This window comes from Phyllostomus discolor, chromosome 11, assembly GCF_004126475.2.
Source record: "Phyllostomus discolor isolate MPI-MPIP mPhyDis1 chromosome 11, mPhyDis1.pri.v3, whole genome shotgun sequence".
NCBI classification, from domain to species: Eukaryota; Metazoa; Chordata; class Mammalia; order Chiroptera; family Phyllostomidae; genus Phyllostomus; species Phyllostomus discolor.
This window is the reverse complement of record NC_040913.2, coordinates 78594557-78621308: the sequence shown is the minus strand read 5'-3', so window position 1 is coordinate 78621308 and position 26752 is coordinate 78594557.

Here is a 26752-nt window from a genome sequence, read left to right as displayed (position 1 = left end):
CTGGCAGGGCAGCTTTCTCCCAGACGGAAGTGCCAGCAGAGGCCATTGTTGCTAGGCTGAGCACTCCCCAACAGAGCTGGCAGGTGGGTGCCCTATCTGAGTCTCCTCCAGTCTGGCTCACACTATTTGCCCTACCCTGGCGATATCCTTGTGACTCTGTCTACCCAACTTTCAGGCCCACCCAAGCTGTTTCCAGTGGCTTTTCCATACAAAACATCTGTCTTGGTTCATGCTGAGGACTTTCCTAAAATCTTGCAAAGATTCACACACCCCAGATAAACAGCATATGGCCTCAGAGTGCCCATACATCTTATTAAGTGGCCCTAGGCCCAGCACTAGCAGCAGCTGGCCTTGGTTCACAGCTTGGCCTCTCCCAGGCACCTGCAAGCCCAGCACAAGTAGCACCATCTGCACATCACTTTATAGTTCAAGTCAAGTGTCCCGGGGCAGGGCACAGGTGGCAGCTGACCTTGGCTTTTACCTCCAGGGAGGCCCCAGAGCCAGCACACCCAGTGGACAGCTCCAGACCACACCAAAGTACCACCCAACCACTTCTTCAAGTAACACACTCAGAGGGCACCAGAGCTGCACTGAAGTGAGTGCTGCTTCATGGGGTTAGGCAACCTCCACAGCAGATCCTCCCCCATGGTCACAGCCAGGCCCCACAGCTGATCAGCCTGGGGGTAAATTCCTCCCACTGAAGTGACAACAGCAATGAAGGATGACCTACAACAGGAGAGTGCACACAGCACACACAGGGGTGCACCTGGAGCACCCAGCTCAGATGACCCAGGAGACAGCACTACTGAGCCCCACAGGACAGCTACTACATTAAGTCACTCTACCAAGACCAGGAAACATAGCAGCTCTTCCTAATACATAGGAACAAACACAGGGAAGCTGCCAAAATGAGGACAAAAAAAATGTTCCAAATGAAAGAACAGAACAAAACTCCAGAAAAAGAACTGAACAAAACAGAGACAAGCAATCTACCAGATACAGAATTCAAAACACTAGTTTTAAGGATGTTCAATGAACTTGGAGGAAGAATAAAAGAATTGAGTGAGAACTTTAACAAATTGATAGAAAACATAAAAGCAGGGATAGAAAAAATAAAAAAAGAACCAGTCAGAAATGAAGGCTGCAGTAACTAAAATGAAGAATACATTACAAGGAATCAACAGTAGAGAAGATGAAGTGAAGGATCAAGTCCATAATTTGGAAGATAAGAAAGCTGAAAACAACCAATCAGAACAGGAAAAAAATCCCCCCAAAATGAGGATAATTTAAGGAGCCTTGGGGACAACTTCAAGCATACTAACATGGGAGTACCAGAAGAAGAAGAAAGAGAGCAAGGAATTAAAAACCTATTGTAAAAAACAGTGATGGGAAACTTCCCTAACTCGGTGAAGGAAATAGACATACAAGTGTAGGAAGTACAGAGAACCCCGAACAAGGTAAACCCAAAGAGACTCACACCAAGACACATTACATTAAAGTGCCAAAGGTTAAAACAAGATAGAAAAAGAGAAAAACAAAGTAAAGGCAGAAATCAATAAAACAAAAAGCAAACAATAGAAAAAGGAACATCTGAGAAACCGTCACGGTCTGGAAGAGCCTAAGGAGACATGACAACTACATGCTATGTGCTATTCTAGATGGGATTCTGAAACAATAAATGGGCATTAGATAAAAACAGGAAATCTGGATTAAAAATAGACATGTTAAAAATAATAAGAGGGATCTAAATGAACCAAATAAACTAATGAGCAAAATAGAAACAGAAGCATAGAAACATGGAATAGACTGACAGCTCTAAGGGGGTGGGGGTGGGGGGACTGGTTGAAAGAAGATGAAGGAATTAGTCAAAGAACATATAGGAATGGTCCATGGACGTGGACAGTGGTATGGGGAGTACCTGTGGGAGTGGGAAGGCTGGGTGGAGGGAGGCAAAGAGGGAGGAACTGGGACAACTGTAATAACATGAACAATAAAATACTGTTAAAGTAATAATGTATGACTATTAGCTCATTGGTTATGACAAATGTACCTTAGTAATGTAACTTGTTAATATTAGGGGGAACTGGGTGCAGGATATATGAGTGTTCTCTGTTACATCCTCATGACTTTTTTTATAAATCTGAATCTATCCATCCCAATTCATTTTATGAAGCCAGCAGAAGCCTGATCCCAAACTCTGAAAGGAACATTACAAGAAAAGAAGATTACAGACCAACACCATTCATGATATATCTATGATAAGGATTATAGAAATTAACAAAGTAGAATTTATCCCAGAAATGCAAGACTGGTTCAACAATTGAAAATCAATCTACTTAATTCACCACATTAACAGAATAAAAGAGAAAATTATATGATCATCTCAACTGATGGTCCAGAAAAAAGCATTTGACAAAATCCAACTCTCATTCCTAATAAAAACTTTCAGCAAACTAGGAATAAAAGAAGTTTTCTCATTCTGATAAAAGGCATCTATAAAAAACCCCACAATTAACACCATACTTACTGGTGAAATACTGAATGTTCCTCCTAAGATTGGGAATAGGTTCAGGATAAATTTAAAAAATCTATGAGCTACTTGTATTTGTAAAAAGTATTTGTATATCCCAAATTGAATTTAATACTTATTGAGTACTTACTAGGTACAAAAGAGTTGCCAGGTGGTGGGGATTCTTTTTTTAATGGTAAAAAGCAGTCCATCTGTCAAGGATTTTTAAAATAAATTAAAAAGTAAGACACATACTCATTAAAGACAACCAAAGTCGATTTAATATATGCTGGAGGGCTAAATAAGACAGAAGATGATAAATAGCTCAGGCTTTCAGAACCTAGATTGTGTAGGTCACGGACTGACATACTAAGTAGTTTAGATGTTTTACTATATGCAACGGGGCTTTCCCAGCCCCTGTCTCAGGTCTCGGGCAGAGGAATGGTACAATGAAGATCCTACAATCGCATCATCAAGAGCACATGTTGCAAATATGTCAGGATATCCGCAGCTCTGTGCTTGTCCTATCATTTTATCCCAAAGCAGCTGGTGATCAGAGAAGTTAACTGAGCTTCTCAAAGCTCCAAAGCAAATAAATGCAAACGGAGCATGCGGAGTCAGTGTGTGGATGTGAAAGAACCCAGACTCCCTTCAACTACAGGATCTCTGTGGTCCCAGCTACTTCTGTTCTTAAAGAGTAGAATGGGGCAGGAGTCACTCTCTGCTTCTGACAGTGCAGTAAGTCAGAAATACCTAGTACTGAAAATCTGTCTCCAGACAATGGTAACCAGGGAAGTATGGAAACACTGGAGGAAGGGGGAAAGAGTTAAAATTGGCTACAAGGAACAGATGGTCTTCTCTACTGCATTCCCACCTTCCTTTCTCTCCTTACACCTACTCACCCACCCATCCAAGTGTGTGCCTGTACACGCACACACGCACACACACGTATGCTTCCTGAGCTCCCTCCCTGCTGCCTGCCAGTACTGCCAACTAATCCACTGGTACAGAAACCCATCTCCTCCCCGTTTTCGGTGGTTAATTGGAAGGCCATCCCCTGGCATGCGTATAAGCAAATGCATAAATTAATGATTATTTGAGTAAAAACAGATGAGATGCTGATATGAGCAGTGATAAAGGGAGGGCCTTCAAGGCTCTTCGTAGACAGAGTCCGGAATGATGATACTCACCCTAGAGAGGGAATCCTGTGACCTTCTGGAGTGTGAGGTTGGACCCACCTGGGAAACCAAGGGCCTGACTCTCAACAAGCACTTGACATGTGAATTGTCCCCACCGCATAATGTCGTGGAGAGAAGACATGCCAGACTGGAGAAGTCTGGGGGTCAGTCCATAGAGAGGGCAAAATCTGAGTCCCAGAGGAAAACAATCAAAGGGTTTTGTAGGGTGACCACTGACCCAGTTTTAGCAGTGGAGATGCCATGGCCAGGGAAACCCCTCAGTCCCAGACAAACCAGGGCAGTGGGTGATCCTAGCTGGGGAAGGCTCTTTGTCACCAAGAACTGGAAGGTCAACTGGAAGGGGACAAGCCCCACTCCCACACTTACATTCTGCAGAATCCCGGAGCCCCAGAAATTGTCCATTTACGTGAGGCGGGAAAGAGGAGACTCCACGTCCTTCCTCCCGAGTCCACTGCAACGGGAGCGAGCTCAGGAGCAAGACTGTCACTGAAGCACTCAGTGATGGGTTTTTCCTTCCACTGGTCCAGTGGTTTTCAGGGGCCTGGGCAGGGCGGGGTGTGGCGGCTCTCCCCTGGCTCTTCTATTTCACTTCTCGAGGGAGAGAATATGACAGAGTAGAACACAAAGAAATAAAACTGTCTTCCTAATTTGGGTTTCCAAAAGCTGACACCCTGGAGGGAAAATAGAGTAAGGCCCCACACCCCACCTCCTTGTGAGTCCCGGGGAGGCTGCAAGACACCAGGAAGAAAGTGACTGTGTCATTCATGTAGAGTAACTACTGCAGAGACATCCTGCCAGAGCCTCCCTTGTCCTCCTCGCCTGGCACACAGGCAGAGCCACCAAAGCTAAAGTGGCCATGGTGACGGGAATAACCTTCATGAACAGGTGAGCAAGATCCAGACAGGACACCTGCAGACAAATGACAGCCAGGACCACAGCCCTGCTCTGTCCGTGGATACGGTGCCCTGGCACTGGAACTGGGTACGACCCCAAGGGTAAAAGCAACTCTTAAATGAACAAAAATTGAGCTTCTGTGACCATAGGGTTCTGAAGTAGTTGAGTTATAGAAGAAGTCAGCTGCATTGCTTACACATCAGAATCCATCAGCTGAGGTTTACCTACTGCCAGCATCCCGCAGTGGAAGGAACACGGGATTTAGAGCCTCGGAAACCCATTTCTGAGTCCTGACACACCACTTCAAAGCTGTGTTACTCACTAGGAATTCTCTCTCCCAAATCACAGGACCTCTGTTTCATTTTCTCTCATTCTGTCCTCTGTGAAGAGGCAGGACAGCTGACATCACCATCCCCACCCCACCACCGACCCTTCAACAGCTGTTGAGTCCTCCCTCAGCCTTCTGAGGACCAAACAATACTACTCTTTAAAAACCCTCCTTCACCATCCCAGCTGACATTTGTCCACTGAATGCAAGGATGACAGACTGAATGGGCACTGGCGTCCTGACTGAAAACTTGACCAAGAGCCCCTTTGCCAGCAGGGAAAGCGATTCTTATTCTAGAGAGCCACCACGGCATGCCCAGCCAACCTCGTGTGCGACCCGTCCTTCGTGCCCTTGAACTGCAAACACCTTTGAGCTCCCCACCGTCACCTGCAGCTGCCCCAGTGCTGAGTCCCACCTCGTGACAAAATGAGGATGTCACTTACCTCTAGGTTTTCCCTCTAGGTGAGTATGTACTCACCACGGATGGTGTAGCCTCAGTTTGGGTTTCCTAAGTAAGGTCCGAGAGCACCAGTTCCTCTGAGATAACGTGTGTTATATGAAAATTAGCTGGGCCTTCTGTGGTCAGATGGGTTTGGGAAATTTCAGGATAAGTCAAGTCACAGGGGTTTCTTTACCACAGGACTCCCCTCCAGAGCCCTGACAATGTTGACAACTGTCATAGTGACAACATTCACTATGATTCTTCAAAGGGGAGGAGCCGTGGAATGCGATGTTTCCCAAGCTTGTATGGCTCAGGCTGACATGGAGCCCATGCTTTCCCAGACTGTTACGAACGTGCTGTGCAGGGCAAATGGAGTGTTCCGTGTTTCCGGCAGAGGGACAGACCTACTGCTTCTCCTTGATTTACAAAGCTAGCCATTTTCAGAGAACAGAGTTGCGTAAGACCCTTTCTTCTCGGACAGTGCCAGCTACTACCCAAGATGCTCTTCTGAGGGTCAGCAGACTCCTGGATATTTCTAAGGCTGCTTTGGTGTGATGACAACTCGATGACTAATGGAGCACAGGTCCAAGCCTCTGACTGGCAACCTTGGCTGTGCGTTATAATAACCCACATTTGCTTCCTAGGGCTGCCGTACCAAAGCACCACCACCTGCGTGGCTAAAAACAGAAACTCATTCTCTCACAGTTCTGGAGGCTAGACGTCCGAAATCAAAGTGTCCCTCTGGAGGGCTCTGAGTGAGACCCTGCTCCGCACCTTTCTCTTGGCTTCTGGTGGCTGTTGGTAATGCTTGGCCTTTCCTGACTTGTAGATGCATCGCTCCAACTCTGCCTCCCGTCACATGGCACTACCCATACCTTTTCACACTGTTTGCTCTAATGCCTGTCTTTCTGTCTCTTCTCTTCATGTAAGGATACCCGCCGTATGGGATGAGGCACCCATCCTACACCAGTATGACCTCATCTCAACGAATTACATCTGCAAATGACCCTATTTACCAACTTCACATCCTGAAGTTCCAGAAAGGGCCTGAACTTGGTAGGGGACACAATCCAACCCAAGGGCTTCTGTGCAGTCTAGACGCCAGGCCAACTGTGACAATCCTCACCTCTGGGAATGGGGCCCAGACATCAATATTCTGTAAAGATTGCCAGGTAATCCTGATGGGCAGCCAAGTTTGAGAAGCAGGTGCTCGGGACTCCACGTGTGTTTCCCCTTTAGTCCTCGTAATAACTTTATAGATGAGATTTCTGAGACTTGGGGGGGTTAAAAGGAACTCGGCTGAGGTTACACCGCTAGGAAGGGATAGAGCTGGGATCCAGACAGAGGCGTTCACTCCCGGCCTACGCATACGAGCCTTGCAGACTCAGAGCTGAGCTTTGCCAGAGCCGCTGAGCTCTCCGGTAGAAGGCACCCGCAGCCACCTCAGCAACAGGAGGGTTAAACTGGCTTTCTTTGGGGCGCCTCCCCCATCCTGGCTCTGATCCTGGCCCCACTCATCCTTCTGCACTCCCAGAACAGCTCGTCCAGTCTGGCCCCACTCAGAGAAGGGGAAGACAAAAGTGTCTCTGAATCGCTTCTTCCAGCCCAGCCCGCCGTGTGACTGCAGCTTTTAATAGTAACTACTATGTCAAACAAAACAGTCTCTTGTGTCCATAATGGGAAAAGTAGCCCAAATCCAAGACACAGCTATAGCCCCGACCAATGGATAGGGAAGAGGGGAGGGAACAGGACCAACTCAAAGACCTCTCATCAGGCAGGTTGGTTGTCAGGCTTTGGGGCATTTCTCTGGCCAGTTCCCAGGACCGCAGCACCGGAGACGCCCTCAGGCCTGCCCCCAGCCCTGCAGAGACCCAGATCTGCTTTGAACCTGATCAGGCTTATCAGGCTTGCTACTTACAGAGGCCAGAGCAGCGCCACCTAGAGGATGTCATCAAAATGCAGCTTCATCTCCCACCGTCCATTTGTGTTCACAGAAACTGGGTCTCTCATACATTGCTGTGGAAGTGTAAAATGCTCAGCCACGCTGGAGAAACTCAGACAGTTTCTTGACAAACTAAACCTCCAACTACCATGTGACCCAGCAACTATACTCCTAGTCACTTATCCAGGGGAAATGTAGACAGGCTCACACAAAAACGTGGACACACAGCTGCTTTATTCGTAACAGCCAAAAACCGAAAACAGACTAGACGTCCTGTAATGGATAACTGGTTAAATAAACTGGAGTACACCCATGCTGTGGGCTACTTAGTGTGCTGTAAAAAAAAAAAGAAAGAAAGAACTACTGCTACATACAACTTGGGTGAATCTCCAGAGAATCAGACTGAGCAGGAAAAAATAAAATCAATTCTAAAAGGCTACATACCATTTAATTCCATTTATATAACATTCTTGAAATGCCAAAATCACAGACACAGAGAGCAGAATGGTGGTCACCAGGAGTTAAGGATGGGGCGGGGAATGGCGCAGGTGGGGTGTCGGGTTGAGAGGAGGGACCTCTGCTGTCCTGGCAAAGATCGGCAGCAGGGTCAGCGTCCTGCCTGCGACCTGGTGCTGTCATTTAGGGAGACGTTTTCCTTGGGGAGAACTGGGTAGAAGGTCACATACAAGATCTCTCTGTACTATTCCTTACAACATGTGAATCTACAACTGTCTCAAAACACGAAGTTTACTTTTTTCATGTTTCAGTTACAGTTACATACAATATTATATTAGTTCTAAGTGTACAACCTAATGATTAGAGATTTATATAACTTACAAGGTTATCACCCCAATAAGTCTAGTACCCACATGACAAAAACTTAATTTTTTCAAAGATTTTATTTATTTATTTTTAGAGAGAGGGGAAGGGAGGGAGAAGGACAGGAAGAGAAACATCGATGTGTGAGAGAAACATCAGTTGGTTGCTTCTCACACACCCCCAACTGGGAACCTGGTCCACAACTCAGGCATGTGCCCTGACCGGGAATTGAACTGGTGACCTTTCAGTTTTCAGAACGATGCACAACCCACTGAGCCACACCAGTCAGAGCGAAGGTTTAATGTTTTTTTATGTTTTTAAAATGTATTCAGTGAAGAAATTTTCCACTTGTCCCTGGATCAAAATCCTAGCAGGCCCTAAGATGTTCTTGTTTACCCTTAGTCCTCGGGCTATTATGTCAACAAACACAGTTTCCATTGCGTAATTAGGATGCCCATCCCTATGTAATCGTCAAATCTCCCAGGCTAACCTGGAGGCAAATAGTCTCTCTTCCCACACACAGAGCCAGTTAAAGGGGCGCCCCAGCCACCTGGGGCCAGGAGTGCTCCGCTTCCCTTCTGTCACTCACCAACTCCCCCTTGCACTGGGAGGGAGGGAGGTGGAAAGGGGGTTCCAGAAAGTTCTACCTGAAGGAGTCTTTTGCAATGATTCTTCCCTCTCAAGTGTGTTTTCTTTAGTTCTTTGGAGAATTCCTTGCTGGCCAGACGGTGACTCCTATGACGTGTGTTGTGCTAACTCCTCTGATGACAGCCCCTTGTCGGCCCTCAGTTTGCCATAGCGCCATCCACAGATCCTTGTCTGCTGCCCTGTCAGACTCAGGGAGTGCGGGCCTGGGTGCGGACCAGAAGAAGTCTCCAGGCTCTCCCTCCACAGCAAGGAGCCTGCTTCTCAGTCTCTGCATGTCCAGGGAGTCACTCCCGGGTCCACACACCCTCACTACAGAGAACCTCATTAAGGCCTCCTTGGAATCCTGAGGGACATCCCCTCACAGGGTCGAGGTGAGGAGTGGAAACCCCCAGCAGGAACTCAGCACAGCTTTCCCCGGAGAAAATCTTCACGAAATGCTCTCACCATCTGCACACACACATTTCTGTCGTCTTTGTGAGCTTCGGGATCAGCTCTCCAGTTTTCGGTCACTTCCTTTGAGCGTCTGCCATCAGAGCCTTGGAGAGGCTTCGTGCAGACCGCCACAGTGACCTCCTGCCGCCTGAACAGCATTGGATGGTGAGAACGAGGAGACGCAGAGAAGAGGTTAAAAGAAAAGAAAACGGTTAAGAATCAGAAGAAAAAATATTAGTAGAGATGGTCTAAAATTGATAAATCAAGGAATGGTAACAGATGAGTGTGCATGTCAGAAAAAAAAAATGAATTGCCCTGGCTGGTGGTTGGTTGTTTGGAGCATCACCCTGTATACCAAAGGTTACAGGTTCGATCCCCAGGTGGGGCACATGCTGATCCGTGTTTCTCTCTCACACTGATGTTTCTTTCTCTCTCCCTCCCTCCCTCCCTCTCTCTCTCTCTCTCTAAAGAAGCAATAAAAAGATATCCTTGGGTGAGAATTTAAAAAAAATCTTGACCACAGACCTGAAATAACAACCTGTGATACAGGACTGGATGCTGAAGGGTGGGTAGAAGACAAGATTTTTTCCTCATAAGCCTCTTAGCTCTATGACTGTTTTCCTCTGTGTGTGTCTATGACTTGGAGGTAAATAACAATTCATTCACTTTTCAAGTTGGGGACAAAAGTCTGTAACACACAGGGTGATGAAATAACATGTGTAAGAAGTGCAATGCAATCCCTGTTGGAATGATGCGCCCTCGCCAACACCTCGGTCTCAGAGCTCACAGCTTTGGAGTCATTTTTGATTACTCTCCCTCTCACCGTCTCTGCATGAAAAGGCACCTGAGAAAACAGCCAGTATCTCCCACGCTTCACTTTCTTTTCTTATTTCCCCTCTAATCTATATGTTATTAGTTTCCTGTAGCTACTTAACAGATAACCACGAAGGAGATGGCTTCAAACAACAGAAGTGTATGCTCTCACCGTCCTAGAAGCCCGAGGTCCAGAGCCAGAGCATCAGCAGGGCCACGGGCTGTCCTCGCCCCTTCCAGCTCCCAGGGGCCCCCTGTGGGCCTTTGCTGGTGGCCTCGCCACTCCAGTCTTCCTGTGGCCCCTCGTCTCCTCTTCTGTCCCAAAGCCTCCATGCCTCTCACTTACAGGGACATTTGTGATTGGATTTAGGCTCTACCAGATAACCTAACATCATCTCCTTGTCTCAAACTCCTTAGCTTAATCTCATCTGTAAAGTCCTTTTCTTCCCCCCCACCCCCATTCATCAGGTAACAGCCCCAGTTTCCAGCGATTAGGGCCTGGACATATTTTTGTGGGGGGTGGGAGGGCACCATTCAGCCCACTCTGCTGTATCTCATTTACATCATTTTGTGCCTGGATCATGCTCTTCTGGTCTCTCATTTATTCCACCTACAGTGGCTGCGAGAATCCTGTGTCCACATCACTTTCATCACATCCCACCATGGCTGAAACCCGAGGTCAGGTTCCCTCTTGCCACTGACTCAGAGCCAGCTACACCGGAAGAGGCCGGAGACACCCTCTGCTGCCTCTGTCCCCTCATGAGGAGCCAGAGGCTTCCAGACCGGATTCAGGGAGCTCACCCAGGTCACGAAGCTCAGCGGTGAGAGTGTAAGGGGATCTTGTCATTTCTAAGCCAAAGCGGATCTCCCAACACCATCCCCATCACTCAGATTGGTCCCCCATTGTCCTCTCTGCAGCCCTGAGCGCCCAGCACCTAACCCTGAGGCTTCCAGCCCTTTTGGTGTGTCTATGCACAAGGAAGCTTGCCTTCAAGTCTGTTGCCAAAATTGCCTCTTTCAGGAAGTCTTTTTCTGGTTAAGGATGTCTAACTCCAATCGTTCCTTTGTTCCCTGTTCCCTCAGAACTTCCCTGTTAACTTAGGGCTGTACTAATCTCACTCACCTATTTGTGGGCTTTTAAATATTTTAATTTAGTGTCCTGTCTGCAAGTCTGATGCCAGATTTTCTACACCTCTGATACCCTTTCCCATACCGCTCAGTCAGAAACTGCCCGCCTGCTCGCTCCCTCACCTCTCTCTCTCACACACGCACGCACGCACCACACACGTGCGTGCTGACACACGCAACTTGCTGTTGACGCTTCTTAAATGCCGTTGACTCGGGGCGCACGTTCTAGAACCTGCAGTCAGATGGGTCCGGACTGAACGTGGGGCTAAAACCTGACCCATTTCCATTGCGATGAAAGGAAAATTTTGTTGGGAATCATTTGTGTGTTTTTTTTCTTCTGGATTTCTGAATATGTTGCCATCACCCGAGAACTGCCAATAGCACCCGGAGACTCCCGCCTGCCTGGAAAAGCAGAATCCTTACAGAAGGAACGCAGGACGAATGGCACGGATCGCTTCCAGTGCGGAGTGTTCAGAAACCAGGTGAAACGGCAAAACGGCAGCCTCGAAGGCATGCTCTTGTCTTAAAAGCGGATGTTCCCGATTTGCCCTGTCCCCGAGCCCCTGAGCACTCCTCCGTCACTGCGTATGATCAGGGACCGAGCCTGGATGATACTCTCGCACCAAAGCTCTCCAGTCACTTAGAGTCTGGGCCCCTCCACGGGACGAGACGACCAGGACCAGAGTGCTTTGCTACCCCAAAGAAGGAGAGCACCACACGGAAAAGTGAAGGGAGGGTCCCTCGGGAGGGTCCCTCCCTTTTCCCACTGGGGATGATGGGAGAGGAGGGCAGGAGACAAGGCTGGGAGATGTGCGTCCTTCTCTGAGCTTCTGGGTTGAATCTGTGAACCTAACAGATGAGGAGGCATGGCTCCTGCCCCCTAGGTAGATTTCTGGTAAATGCATACTTCAGGCTGGTGCGGGCCAGGCCACATCTGCACGGCCACGCGACCAGGAGGGAACAAGGAGGGCCCTCAGGTTTCCCTATTCCAAGCCACCTTCACTTCCAGCCTGTCGGGGGGCCTGGGTCTGATGACCAAAGCCACTGGGAGTCAGAGGTCAGCCAGGGACAAGCCCCTGATCAGGTCCAGGTTACAGCAGCCACCGAGGAGGCTCAATGCCTGAAGCAGGCAGGAACCCCTACAAAGCGGCAGTCCCCTGAGTCCACGCCCCCCACAGCTCTGGGAGCAGGCTCCTCCCCTCCCCCAGGAGGCCGTGGGAGCCCCCGCCCCTCCCTCACCCTCCGGATGCGTGCGTACCACGCACCAGATGCCACTTCGGGGGAAAGAAGCTGTAGGAGGATGGAGGCAAGCTGAGATTCAAAGCGTTGTGTGTTTTTTTTTTCCTAGAAAGACTGAGCAGTCCTTGAAGGCTCCGCTTAAATGCTCAAATCAGACATTCGCTCAAACCAAATTAGACATTTAGTTATTTTTTTCCACTGACGGGTAGGGAGGAGGGAAATCGGGAATTAAACTAAAGCAGCTATAAACAAAATATAGAAATTACATTTCCTCTTCATTTCCAAGCTGCAGTGAGAGTTACAATCTTCAAAGCCATTACACCAGGGTGTTTGTTCTTGTGGGGGAGGCCAACAGCACTGGATTGATTGCTGAACTCCAAACTACCCAGATAACAGAAAGGACAGAAATTCTGCCCCCAAGTACAGAGAAATGATTTACTTAGCAATGGGTCACTGATTTATCGTACCAGCTGTATGTAAATTAAATCTTAAAACTCAAATTGATTTCATTTCCAGTCACTAAATATCCAGGTGGCTTGCTGCATTAATTAGAATTGACGTGGAGGTTAATAATTTCGCCCTCTGACCTCCACCTCTTCAAAATCGGATGCCCTGCTATTTCTGCTGATAACATGCCGGGCGGAGGCGGGGGAGCTTGGGAGTGGATCAGGAAGCAGGGGTCCAATGAATCATCCAGGAAATGAATTGTTCACAACATCCTCCCCTCGAGCCTGAGCAGGGTATGTTATCACGTTGGCGGCCAACAGCAGGTGCACTGGAGTGATACAGCTGTGCGAGGTAGAAATCAGTGAAGCCGCATCACCTGCACAGGGGCCCTCCCTCCCTCCTCAGCACCTGGTGACCTCCCCACGCAGACTTTACCTTGGGAGACAGCCAACAGCAGCCCATCCCCCAGAGGCTCAGGCAGAGAACAAAGCTCCAGCCAGAGACCAGCAGCTACCCCAGAATGGGGTTCGCAGCACCACGGTGGAGCAGGGAGGGGAAGCAGGGTCGGGCTCCAATGAGCTGAGGCCCTGCTGAGGTCAGGTGCTTGGTAGACAGATGGATCTCTGGCTTATTAAATTCCTAGGAGCAAAAAATCATCAAAGCCCCCTCATCAAAAAGCGCCTGGTACATCGGGCTCCGGCTCTAAGCTGTCTCCCAGATGCTGTTCTAAACGGAACATATGAGGTTAATTGCATTTTTTTTTAGTTCCTCTGTAGGCAGAGCTGTGTTTGGCAGGAGGTTGGAAGGTAAAGTTGCGGAAACCATTTGTGAAAATTAGGTGAGAAAACATCTCTTTCCTTCATCAGCTGCCAGGTTCTGTTGAATCCTCTTCCAAATGTTCTTTTTTTTTTGGACGAAGTACCAGACGTTTGACTCAAACCTCCTCATTCCAAAGACCATAACCACTTCACATGTATACCTGCCTAGCTCTGGATGCAAATGCTGCCGGCAACCGGCAAGGCCTATAGCAGTTCGGCGAGAGGCACATCTGTTTCCATCTCCACTCTGCCCAGTTCTAAATGCTCACCATCACAGTCTAAAGAACCAGCCCAGGGTATGTATTTCCCTTGAGAAGATACTGTACATGGTGGTCAGAATCCCAAGTTCATTCAAGGGCCCATGGTATGGATCCAGGAGGCACCTGCGACTTGATGGAAATTTCACTTCCGTGTGTAAACACCTCTGTTGGAGTTTCTGCTCCACCTCTTTCTAACTACACTATTCTGGATAACTCACTTCTCTGCGTCGCACAGTAAGAATCATACTAATACTCGACAGGCCTCCTTCAATTCAATGAACCCCGTGTTAAAAGCTACAGGCACGACTGAGGGTTCCAAGTGTGAAAAGCACCTGTCACCAAGCTTTAGAGTCCCACTGGCCCGGCTCTTCCCAGCCTCCAGCCAGGTGTCCTTGGGCAAGTTTCTCCGCCTTCAAATCCAATAATCCGGAAGGCTCTGGCGTCCGACTAATCTGAATCAAGTCAGACTGTGCCATTTGCTAGCTATCACCTTTGAGCAAGTTAGTGAACTTTCCTTATTGGCTAGAAAAGGGACCCATAATAGCAGTTTCACAAACTCGCTGTGACTGTTAAAATGGAAACATGTATGTCTATTTCTTGGCACACTGCCTGGGATAAAGGGCTCAATTCAGGTAGTTATATTGTTGTTCTTGTTGTTGTTTTTATTAAAAAGCAGTTTATGGTGAGAATAGTTAGTGGGCACTTTTGAACAGCACTTAGTAGATGCAAAGTAGTTATTTTCTTTCCTCAGCAGAAACCTTTAAGGAGCAAGGAGTACAACAGGTAAAGTGAGAATTTTTTTTTAAAAAATGAGTTCCTCTTGTGTCTGCTGTGCCTTTAGCTCAAAACAATCTCCGTGCCAAAGTGGCACATTTGGGATCTATATATATATGTGTGTGTATATATATGCGTGATATTTATATATATATGGGATATTTATATATATTTATGGGATATATATATTTATGTGTGTGTGTGTGTATATATATATCCCATATACACTACATACAATTCGAGCTGCAAGCCTTTGCTTTGTCCGAAATTATTATATACTATCTATATAATATATAGATGTAGTATATATATGCAAATATATATAAATAATGCAAATTTGACATGCTGAGAACCCCAGGCACTAGGGCACAAGATCTGAAGAGGAATCATCCCTCGGAGAGAACTTAAAAGGGCAGGTTGGCATCGAATCGTCGTGGGCTTTGCCTGCCATGCTAAGAGTTTGGGCTCCGCTCTGGGCCAGTGTTTCCCAAATGGGGTTCGTGGACTGTCTACGTTAGAAGGACCTAGAATGCCTGTTAGGAAAGCAGGCCCCTGGGCCGCACCCTGGGGTTGTAGAGTCATAACCTCTGGCAGGGATGCCCAGAGATCCAGTGTGTTTCACAAGTGATTCCGATACCCACTGAAGTGTGAGGACCACAGCCCTAGACAATGGAAGGGTTGCTGACAGCTGAAGGTTCCGGTGGAAACCATGATTTAGAAAGGAACAGCTCTGTGGAGAATGCCTGAGGGCAGGTGGGAGCTGGAGGAGCGCAAGCAAGGTGAGAGAACCTGAGCTGGACCACAGCAGGGGTACTGGAGGCTCAGCCAAAAGCTCAGGCATTGCTATTAGGAGGAGGCAGTGGGTGGGTCAAGGTCTCTGGAGTGCTGGGGATGTGTAGCCCTTTCTGAAGAAACTGAAAGAGCTAATGAGTATAGTGAGACATCAGAGATGAACAATCGGTGGACAGATGTGCAAGGGCAATTAAGAAATTTTGTTAGAACTATTGCTTCCTGGGAAATGTTTTAAAAATTTTTATTTTTTTTAGAGAGAGAGGAGAAGGGAAGGAGAAAGAGAAGGAGAGAAATATCAATGTGTGGTTGCCTCTCAAGCATCCCCCACTGGGGACCTGGCCTGCAACCCAGACATGTGCCCTGACTGGGAATCGAACCAGCAATCCTTTGGTTCACAGCCCACTCAATCCACTGAGCTACACCAGCCAGGTGCTTTATGGGAAATTATATGTGGGCAGGTGACAGATATTATCTTCTGAGAGGCAGAAAATGCCAATGGCTCTAAGTAACAAAACTACACCTTTTTTTAGTAAAGATGTTATTTATTTATTTTTAGAGAGAAGGTAAGGGAGGGAGAAAGCGAGGGAGAGAAACATCCATGTGAAAGAGAAACATCAATCGGTTGCCTCTCATACACGCCCCAACTGGGGACCAAACCCACAACCTAGGCATGTGCCCTGACCGGGAATTGAACTGGAGACCTTTTGCTCTGTGGGATGACACCCAACCAATTGAGCCACACTGATCAGGGATCCACTTTCTTTATTTGACCTTTGACGAATCCATCCGAAATCTCACCAGCAGATCAGTCAGACTAAAGGGCAGGAGAAAATCAATATACCCCCCAGTTTACAAAAAAATTAGAGAACACAGCTCTAAGGTAGGGAAAGCCCATTTTACCTAAGAATACTTGCATTATTCCAAGGTCCAGGGACATCCATGCATTAGGATGCATGGAGATTAGGATGCAAGGAGGAAAAAAATTAGGAAATAATTAGAAATTAGGAAAAATAATAAAGAGAAACAAGAAGATACCCTCCCTGAGGTAAGGCAGTCAGTGTGAGGGCAAAGCTACAAAGGGCAGGACTTGGAGACAAAGCAGCCCATTCCTATTTCCTTCTCCATGCATCCTGCATTCCCCTTAACCACTTTTTCCAGCAGCCCAGCTAGGTGCGTGTATTTCATTAGAATATGAATGAGAAGCCCTTGGGGAGAATTTTATGCTGTCATGGCAACAGTTGCCATGGCAACCGTTAATTAATTGGATGCTGATGAAGTGGAGGAGGAAAAAAAGCCAACCAGAACGGATACAACTCTGGAGGAAGTCATGGTGTGTAGTAATTATATGAATTTCATTCAGCAAAGGCATGCAGCAGGTCAGCAATGCAAATATCTCCCCCGCAGCCTCCACCTACTCCTCCCAGAGGCCTGCTTTCAAACAGACAAATGTGAATGAGTAGCTGGGGCCCTGACCATTCAAAAAACCACATATGGCTTCCCCAGTGTAGACAGATTCTCCCAATGGGGGGAGTTGGTTGATTCTACTGAGAGTGACCACAGTCAGCAGCCATAACCCATATTAATTGTTGCCTTCATGCCCGCTTTACGGCAAACGGCACCCACCAGGGAGGAAAAACACATGTGACACATGTGACCCTGCTGAGCTGTTCAACCATGAAGTGTCTGCTGATTGAAGGGAGAGGAAGTTTGATTTGTCACCATCATCTGGAGAGGGCTCCTACACGCACAGATGGCTTGCAGTTCAAAACGAACCCCAGGCCCAGGGCGGGAGAGGAGGTTGCAAGTAGGAGAGGTCCTGAGAGCTTGCCACTAAGAAAGCAAAGTGGAAAGAAGAGAGAGGAAGCAAGGGCTTAGGTACTTCCTACAGGACTGTCCTCCCACCGTCAGCCCACCTCAAGTCCTTTTCCTCAATTATCCAAATTATATTCAGACCTCCGGGAACTGGCGACTTGATTTCTTGTATGTTTTCTTAAATTTCCATTTCACTGGCGTGCTGAGGTTAAACCAGGGGGAGCAGTTAGGAAATGCTGAGCATAGTTAGAAGCCCTCCCACCACATCCCTCCTTCCTGGCTTGAGCCAAGAACCCTTGGCAAACAGTGCCTGGCCTGAGGCAAGCTCAGACCCCCAACTCCAGACCCTGTCGGGCTTTCTACAACCCTTCCCTGACGAAGGGTTGTAGAATGTGCTTACAAGTTTTGTAAGTGAAAGCACCGGGAGTGTGTGGAAATGGGATTCTAAAAGCAACTCCTAATGCTGCAAATTAAGCCCCAAGCAGCTGTAGTGGACACGGAGTCCCACCTCATGGAGCCATTTCCTCGTGGACAGTGGTCTGAAAAAGCCATGTCCTTCTCACAATTTTATTGGGCTCCAAAAGCGTGACCCACTATTGTTGTTATTCCTATCTTGGTTATTGTTATCCAAAAACACCTTATTGAGTAGAGCACTGGACCAGGTGCCACCCCGATGGGTACCATTCTTCTGCCTTCAAAACTGTACTACAAGCCCTGGCTGGTATAGCTCAGTGGATTGAGTACGGGCTGCGAACCAAAGTGTCGCAGGTTCAATTCCCAGTTAGGACACATGCCTGGGTTGCAGGCCACAGCCCCCAGCAACCACACATTGATGTTTCTCTCTCTCTCTCTCTTTCTCCCTCCCTTCCCTCTCTAAAAATAAATAAATAATATCTTTTAAAAAAACCTTCTTTAAAAAAAAAACTGTACTACAAGGCCATAGTAACCAAAACACCATGGTACTGGCAAAAAGACAGACACAAAGATCAATGGAACAGAATAGAGAACCCAGAAATAAACTCACACCTTTATAGTCAATGAATATTCGACAGAGGAAACAAGCACATACATTGAGCTAAAAAAAAAGTTTATTCAATAAATGGTGTTGGGGAAATTGAACAGATATGGGCAGAAAAGTGAAACTAGACCACCTTCTCACACCACACACAAGAATAAATTCAAAATGGATTAAAGCCTTAAATGTTAGATCAAAAACCATTAAAATACTAGAAGACATAGGCAGCAAAATCTCAGACATTGCTTGTGGAAATTTTTATTCAATATATCTCCCCAAGCAAGGGAAACAAAAAATAATACATAAATAAACAAATGGGACTACATCAAACTAAAAAGTTTTTTGCATAGCAAAGGAAATCATCAACAAAATACAGAGACAACCCACAGAATGGAAGAACATATTCACCAATACATGTGATAAGGGGTAATATCCAAAATTTATAAAGTGCTTACAAAACTCAACACCAAAAAACCAAACTACCCAAATAAAAAATGGGCAAAAGACCTGAATAAACACTTCTCCAGAGAGGATATACAGATGGTGAATAGACATATAAAAAGATGCTCAATGTTACTAATTATCAGAGAAATGCAAATTAAAACCACACAATGAGATACCATCTCACACCTGTCAGAATAGCTCTCATCAATAAATCAATAAACAACAAGTGCTGGTGAGGATTTGGAGAAAGGGAAATCCCTTTGGACTCTTGGTGGGGATGCAGACTGGTGCAGCCACTGTGGAAAATAGTAGGGAAATATCTCAAAAAATTAAAAATAGATCTGCCTTTTGACCCAGCGATCCCATTTCTGGGAATATACCTGAAGAAATCAAAAACACTAATTTGAAAGAACATAAGCAGCCCTATGTTCACTGCAACGTTATTTACAATCGCCAAGATATGGAAGCAGCCCCAGTGTCCATCAATAGATGAGTGGATAAAACAACTATGGGACATTCACACAACGGAATTCTGCTCAGCTATAAAAATGAAGAAAATTTTACCCTTTGCAACAGCATGGATGGACCTGGAGAACATCATGCTAAGTGAAATAAGCCAGTCAGAGAAAGACAAATACCCTATAATTTCACTCATATGTGGAATCTAATGACCAAACTGAACTAACAAGGAAAACAGAGACAGACTCATAGACGGAGAGCAGATGACAGTGCGGGTTTGGGGGGAGAGTAGTGAACGAAGGGACTGAGCAAAAAAGAAAAGGGACCCATGGACACGGACAACAGTGTGGTAATTGCTGGGGGGAGGAGGGTATAAGGGGACTCAATGGTAATCAGAAAAAAATACAGTAAAGATTAAATTTTTTAAAAAAATTCTTACAAGGACAGAAATAGCCTAATTAACAAACACTTCCTATTCATAAAGATGCTTTCAAGGGAAAAGGAAGACACCTAATCCATCCAAGCCTCTCTCTCTGAGAGGCTGTTCAACCTCTGAGACAGGCTTGCACAGAAATTCAAAGCCATAAAAGCGCATTGAAATCCTCCTCTTGTTATCGGCACCTCCGTCACACTGTGTACAAAGCTAATATTTTCAATCTGAGCCCAGAACAAAGCACACATGTGGTCATCTGAAGGAGGAGAAGCACCTTTTCGTTTACCCAGACAGCCACTCCAAGGGAGTCAATTCCCCTTTTTTCCAGAGATCCAATTACTGCTTTTGCCGATAGAACTGAAGACAGAGCGGAGGAAGGGGAAAAGTATAAAGGCAGGCATGAATCAATGATCTGCTTCCAATCATGGTAGGTGCCATCTGGTCTGACTTTCCTGCCTTACTGACAAAGACCCAAAACACCTAAGACAAGGGACACAAAGACCAGATTCTTATGTGATAATATATGTAATTTGTTGCTTAAATGATTAACTGAAAAAGTCAATTCGAGCTGTGATAAAGGAGTCCATAAATGCCCCCTTGACCGCTGGAATATTTAAAATTGCTGTGAAGATTACCTCATTCTTGTTTCAGAAATCGTTAAGGGTTCACTGTGCAATTTGCAGAATGTCAGGGTTCCTAAGTGGCAGTAAAACCTCCAGTAGATTCAGGAAGGAGGTTGAAATGGAATGCATGTGAGCACAGTGGCAGGCGTCCCTGCTCCATCGGCTGTGAACCATTTCACAAAACATTCAGAGCTGAGAGACACTGCACTCCGGTTCTCAGAGGAACAGATTTCATTTCCCTTAGAACTGAAGCCATCGATAGGGGATGTGTTCAAAAGAGGGCTCTTTGTGGAACCGTTCTCTCTGTTGATATCACATTGATTAATTCCAATCGAACCACTTTTGCATGCCAGAATGTGGCGAAGTGGTCCTGATCATGTGTAATGATCATACTACAAACACCTCGGTTTCAGGGTCCATGCCAGTGTATAGCCCCTGAGGTCTGTAAATTGATGACTGGTCAGGGGAAGCTGACTTCCTTCACTTCCTCCCCATCAGTGTGTACATCCACAGAGATGCCAAGAAGAGAAAAAATACATGGGCTGAAGGATTTTGGTTTTTGTTGTGGGTCTTTCTTTTAAAATACATTGCAGTTCATGCTATCAAAAAAAATCAAGGTTCTATTCCACATAAAATAAAACACACTGAAGCAATATATTTCTTCTGAACTTATACATTCAGTGTTTTTTAGTGCTTTTTCTTTGGATGAGTTGGGAGACCCAGGTTCAAATCCTGACCCTACTACTCTCTCCAAACTCATTTAAGACGCTTAGCCTAATTAACCCCTGACCAGTGTATCTCAGTTGGTTGAGCATCATCCCAGAAAGCAACAGGTTACTGGTTTAATTCCTGGTCAGACCGCATGCCTGGGTTGTGAGCCCGGTCCCCAGCTGGGGTGTGCACAAGAAGCAACCGATCAGATGTTTCTCTCCCTCTCTTCCCCTCTCTCTCAGAATAAATAAAATCTTTTTTTAAAGGCCAGTAAACCTAATAAGCCTCAGTTTATTTACCTCTAAAGGGGATACAATACAATCTACAAAATCATATATGCATATAAGTGTGCATACATGTTTCCCTACTCATGTATGTACACATGTAAACTCACACTACTGACCCATATGTGAAGGTGCACCATGTAAATGTTGCTGCCAGCCGCTGCAGAAGGGCAGAGGCAGATAAAACAGCCTTCAGGGAACTTACAGTCTAGTGCGATCCTACTTCTATCTACCGATTTTCTCACCTACTGCTCTGTGAACCTGTTCTTAGACGCCAAAGTAGCTTCCCCATATGCCGAATGCTGGCATGATTATGGAATTGCTTTGGAGAATTCTTGGGGACAAGGATCCTCTCAAGTTCAGCCTCATCTTTTTTCTGAAACCCTTCATCCCACATGCTCACCATCCACTTCTGCACCATTCCTGAACCTACCATCCTCAAGACTTCCCTCTTTTGCCCATGTGTAAATACGGTCCCTCCTCCGAAACTCGCCCTTCCCTGTCACCTTTGACCCTTTCTTGTACCCTCTTTGCAGACCACCTGTCACCACCCATAATTCATCCAAGAACTTTAATATCTGTCCCCTGGTCTCTCCCTCCTGTCCCATTGCGGCCAGCATCCTGCAGGTCTCAGTGTCCAGGAGAATGGCGCTGGCTAACGATCTGGCTGTCAGGTCCCTCAACCTCTTGAACCCTGGGAGAGTCGCACTCTCACCTACTATCACAGCCACACCCCGGACCTTGTCATGAGGAATAGAGGCCAAAATGCCCACATCTGACCAAAACCACCACTCCCTCTAGCCAGCTCTCCCCCTCGGGCCCAACCTTTCTTCTCACTGTTACCCCTGCCGAGACCTTCGGTTCTGACTGATCTCTCTTCCGTCAGCCCATAACCTCCCTCATTACTTCTCATCTTTTCCTATCCAGCCTACCGTATTTTGCCATGTATAACGCACACCCACATTTTGTGCACATTATACACGGGATTATTATACCCATTATTATACCCATGGTATGTAATCATTATACCCATGTATAATGTTCATTCTTACTTCCCCTCAAACATGTGGGCAAAGAAGTGTTCATTGTATACAGCAAAATATGGTAGTTTCTATAAAGCATCTTTTCCAGTCCTTTTGCCAAAATGCTCAACTCCCTCGAACTCCGCCCTACACGACACCCAGCTGCTGAGTAACCCTGGGGGGAGGCACGTAGGAGTGTGTGCTGATGTCACTGCAGGCCGATGTTCTCCCACGGCTGCTGAGTCCTGATGTCACTTAACAACATGACCTTCCCTGACCACCTCTCCCTCCCACGCCCACACAGTAGCTGACCCAAAACGTCACCTCTCTTCACAGTTTCCCAGCTTAACCCTCGTCCGTCTCACTTGCAAATCCATCAGCTTTCTACTTCACCAAGAAAGTAAAAGCTATCCACAGAAAACTCATTCAACACACACTGACATCTCTTCTCATATTTCTTCCTAAACCTAGGGCAGGAAATGTTTTTTAACTTAAATCTTTTCTAATATGGAAACTACCCCATAAATTAATTCTAGTCTTTCCTACATGTGAACCTCTATCTCTTGATCATATCCCTCTTACAGCAGCCGTCCCTCAACCTAGAATCCCCCTCGTTCTACCCCATCCCTCCCTCCAAACCGCCAAACCCTTCAGAAGACCGTCTGTACTTTCTGTCTAGGTGCTCCACCGTCAGCCATTACGACAGACCATCTGTTGGGTGTGTATCTCTATTGAAGACTGAAATTTCTGAATCAGAGTTTGGCATGTTCAACTGATAGTGCTGAACAGTTTTCCAAGGTGGTTTCCAAGTTACCGATTTATCCTTCCATGACCTGTGTAGGAGAGGCCTGGTTGCTCTGCATCCTCACCGGTTTTGATTTTTTTTTTGTCTCATGTTAGTCATGTTGGCGTCTATGTACTGGTAATTTCTTGTGGTTTTAATTGGCATTTCCCTGATGACTAATGACGTCAAGCACGTTTTCATATATCTGTTGGCCTTTTAGATATTCTCTTTTGTAAAGTGTCTATTCAAGTATTTTGCCTATTTTTCTACTGTGCTTTTTTCCTATTGATTTATAAGAGATCTTTATATATTCCAAATATGAGACCTAAGTGGAATATATGTATGGTAAATATCTTTTTTTAAAAAGATTTTAATTATTTATTTTAGACAGAGGTGAAGGAAGGGAGAGAGGGAGAGAAACGTCAATGTGTGGTTGCCTCTAGCACGGCCCCTACTGAGGACCTGACCTGGCCCGCAAACCATGCATGTGCCCTGACTAGGAATCGAACTAGCAGCCCTTTAGTGTGTAGGCTGGTGCTCAGTCCACTGAGTCACACCAGCCAGGCCTGGCAAACAGCTTTTTTACCTACTTTTTCACTCTCTTCATGGTGTCTGTTAATGAACAGAAATTCTTAATTTTAATATAGTCCTTTTTTCCCTTTATCCATTTTTTTCCATTGTGTCCTGTTTTAAAATAGTCTTTGCCTACTCCAAGGTCATGAAATAGTTACCCATGTTTTAAAAGCTGTGTTATCTTTCACAATTGGGTCTGCTATCCACCTGAAATTGATTTGTATATACAGTGTAAGGTAGGAAATTGGTTAATTTTGAACCCTTAGAGCCTATACAGAATTCAGTTAGTCCTTAATAGATATTGTCAGAATGAATTAACGAGACAGCATTTGGGAGATATGGAAAGGAAAAGCAAAAATCAGGCCAGGGCTGTGTGGCATCATAAACCTTCCCTGAGTATATCGTGTGTTCCGGGTGTCCTCACCTCCAGTCTCTGCCCACCTGCTACAAGGCCAGCTTCTAACAGTTCCCTCCCAGTCCTTAATCTTCAAGCCAGAGCCAAAACATCAGAAGTTTTTGTTTTAAACACTCTGGTTAAAGAAGTGTCATCTTGGGCAAGTATAGCCACTTCACGTGCCAACATACATCTATGGGGACTAAGAAGCTTCCAGAAATCTAAAATCATCTTCTGCCACCAAAAACAGACTGCATGGATAGTGCTACTTCAAATCTTTTAAAAATGAGGCACTTTTATCAAAACAAAGATGATAGAGTGTCATAAATGGAAAGCTAACTGTTTTTCGCTTTCTAGACATCTCTTTTAAAAAATGAACACCAATTGCCCTGGCTGGCGTGGCTCAGTGGATTGAGTGCTGGTCTACAAATCAACAGGTCCCCAGTCTGATTCCCAGTCAGGGCACATGCCTGGGTTTCAGGCCAGGTCCCCAGTGGTGGGCGCATGAGAGGCAACCACACACTGACATTTCTCTCCCTCTCTTTCTCCCTTTCTTCCCCTCTCTAAAATAAATAGATAAAATCTTTTTAAAAAATGAACAACAATAAAATATTTTCGAACATTATAAAAAACAAAGCGCAGTTCTCTATTTCATGCTCTCGCACTAGAAAAGGAATTCACCAGCCACTGTGAACTCTGCCTGTTTTAATATTAATGTGCCCACATTTTACTGTCTGTGGGTCCCAAGTGTTGCCATAGATTCATATTTCTCTCTGAGACTAAAAATACTGAAATTTAATATTAAACGTGATAGGAAAAGAGGTGTGACTAAATCTTAGACTTGATCCAAAAGGGAGTGGAAAACCACATTTAAGCCTAATGAAAAAAGCTATGACCAGATCAATGGCTTAGAAAACGATTTTGTCAGTGGCCATAGAGGTTACTTGGAAAACAGTTCATTCTTGATGTAAGGCAACAGCCTAAAAAAAAATAGAAGATAGGATTGCATAGTCTAAGAAAGATCTGAATTTAGCCCTGGTTCCGAGTAGAAAACAAAGGGCACAGAAAGACAAACGTCACTGAAGGCGCGGTGGGAAAGTGAGAGCTCTTATAACAGGAGAGGCAGGCGGCCCCCAGAGAGGCGAGCCGGCAGGGGGGCGGGGGGAAGGAAGGTGGGCCACCCTACTCTCCATCCACATTACTTCTCGGAGCTGACAGCAGTTCGGACACACGGGGTGCTCTGTCAGGCAGGCGCCCATGGAGCCAAGCCGAGTGAGGCAACTTGGAGACTGAGAGCTTTACTTGAGAACCCAAGGTACCGACATGCAGGCCAGGGTTCCGCCACACGCAAAGAGAGTAGAGGATACAGGACGGTACATCAGTGTTGCGTGGAATCGGTGCTCTGCTGCCAGGAACCCAGGTGCCCGACAACGTGACCAAGGGGTTCAGAAGGCAGGGAAGACTGGCTCACGTGGCCTGATGGACATGCGCTGGGGACTTCCTGCAAGGAGGCTTGCCAATGGGCCAAGCACCGTGATGAATCAAATTGCCTCAAACTTTTCAACACTCAGATGTGGATTCAAGTTCAAACTCCGTTTTTTATCAGCTGATAGGGCCTCTACTCAGTGTTTATTCCTCTAAGCCTCAGTTTTCTCATCTGTAACAATGAGCACATCTGGAGTAAATATCTGAACTCCCTCCAACTACCCGGCTCTGCAGTGTGGCTCTCTCTCATTCACCTCATTCACCACCCAGAGCGGCTCCAGCCGATCGGCTCACACCATCATCCGTCGTTCCTGTGTCCGAGGGTTTAGCTCCCTAATCAGATTCGAGGAAATTTTCAGCCCGTCTCTGTCTCTGACTTCCAATCCAATAAAACTGATATGGATTTGTTTTGTGTTTCATTTAATGCCATTATTCATTCTAACAGTCACTGCCTAACCATTTCCTTCCCTCAGCGTAATTAGATATTAAAGAGCTACGATGGCATGGTTTTCAAATTTGCATCCTCTTTTTCTGAGGTTGATTGATTCTAAACTGATTAAAACATCGCAGAATTTCAAATACGATTTTAAAAATGCAACAGATTTTCAAGACTCCTTTGTGATTATGCCATGCCAGGGAGGTTGCCAACTCTTGCTGACTGCCAAAGGAGACAAATAAATAATCCTGACAGCGGTTTTGCAGAGAGAAGTGCATGCCCGTTATTAGTGTGGCACCACCATGCTGGTCCATGGACTTCCAGGTAGACCATGAGGCATGGGGGCTGATGCCTCCGACTTCCCCAGAAGGGCAAAGAGACGTTCGGGACCAGGTAGAAATCACTAGCCACTTTCCTGCGCTTCACATGTTCCCATCCTCTTGATACCGTATTTCTGCTGAAGTCTACTGCCTCGATGAAAACTCTGAACTATCTTTCTAACTGTCGGCCCAAATTCTACCTCCAAACCTCCTTGTCTAGGATGCTGGAATGTATGCTTTGACAGCTACATCAGTGAACTTTTGTTCTAACTTTGCCTTTGTCTCCAACTTGGACGAGGACCATCATCCCAAAATCTGGTCATGAAATAATCCAAACCCAACATGGTTGGCATCAGAACCCATCATGGCTGCTGACACCCAGATGTCATCCCACCAACATCTAGTCCCAACTCTTGGATATGCCCTATAAATGCCAATAAAATCAACCAAGGGGGTTCTGCAACACAATACCA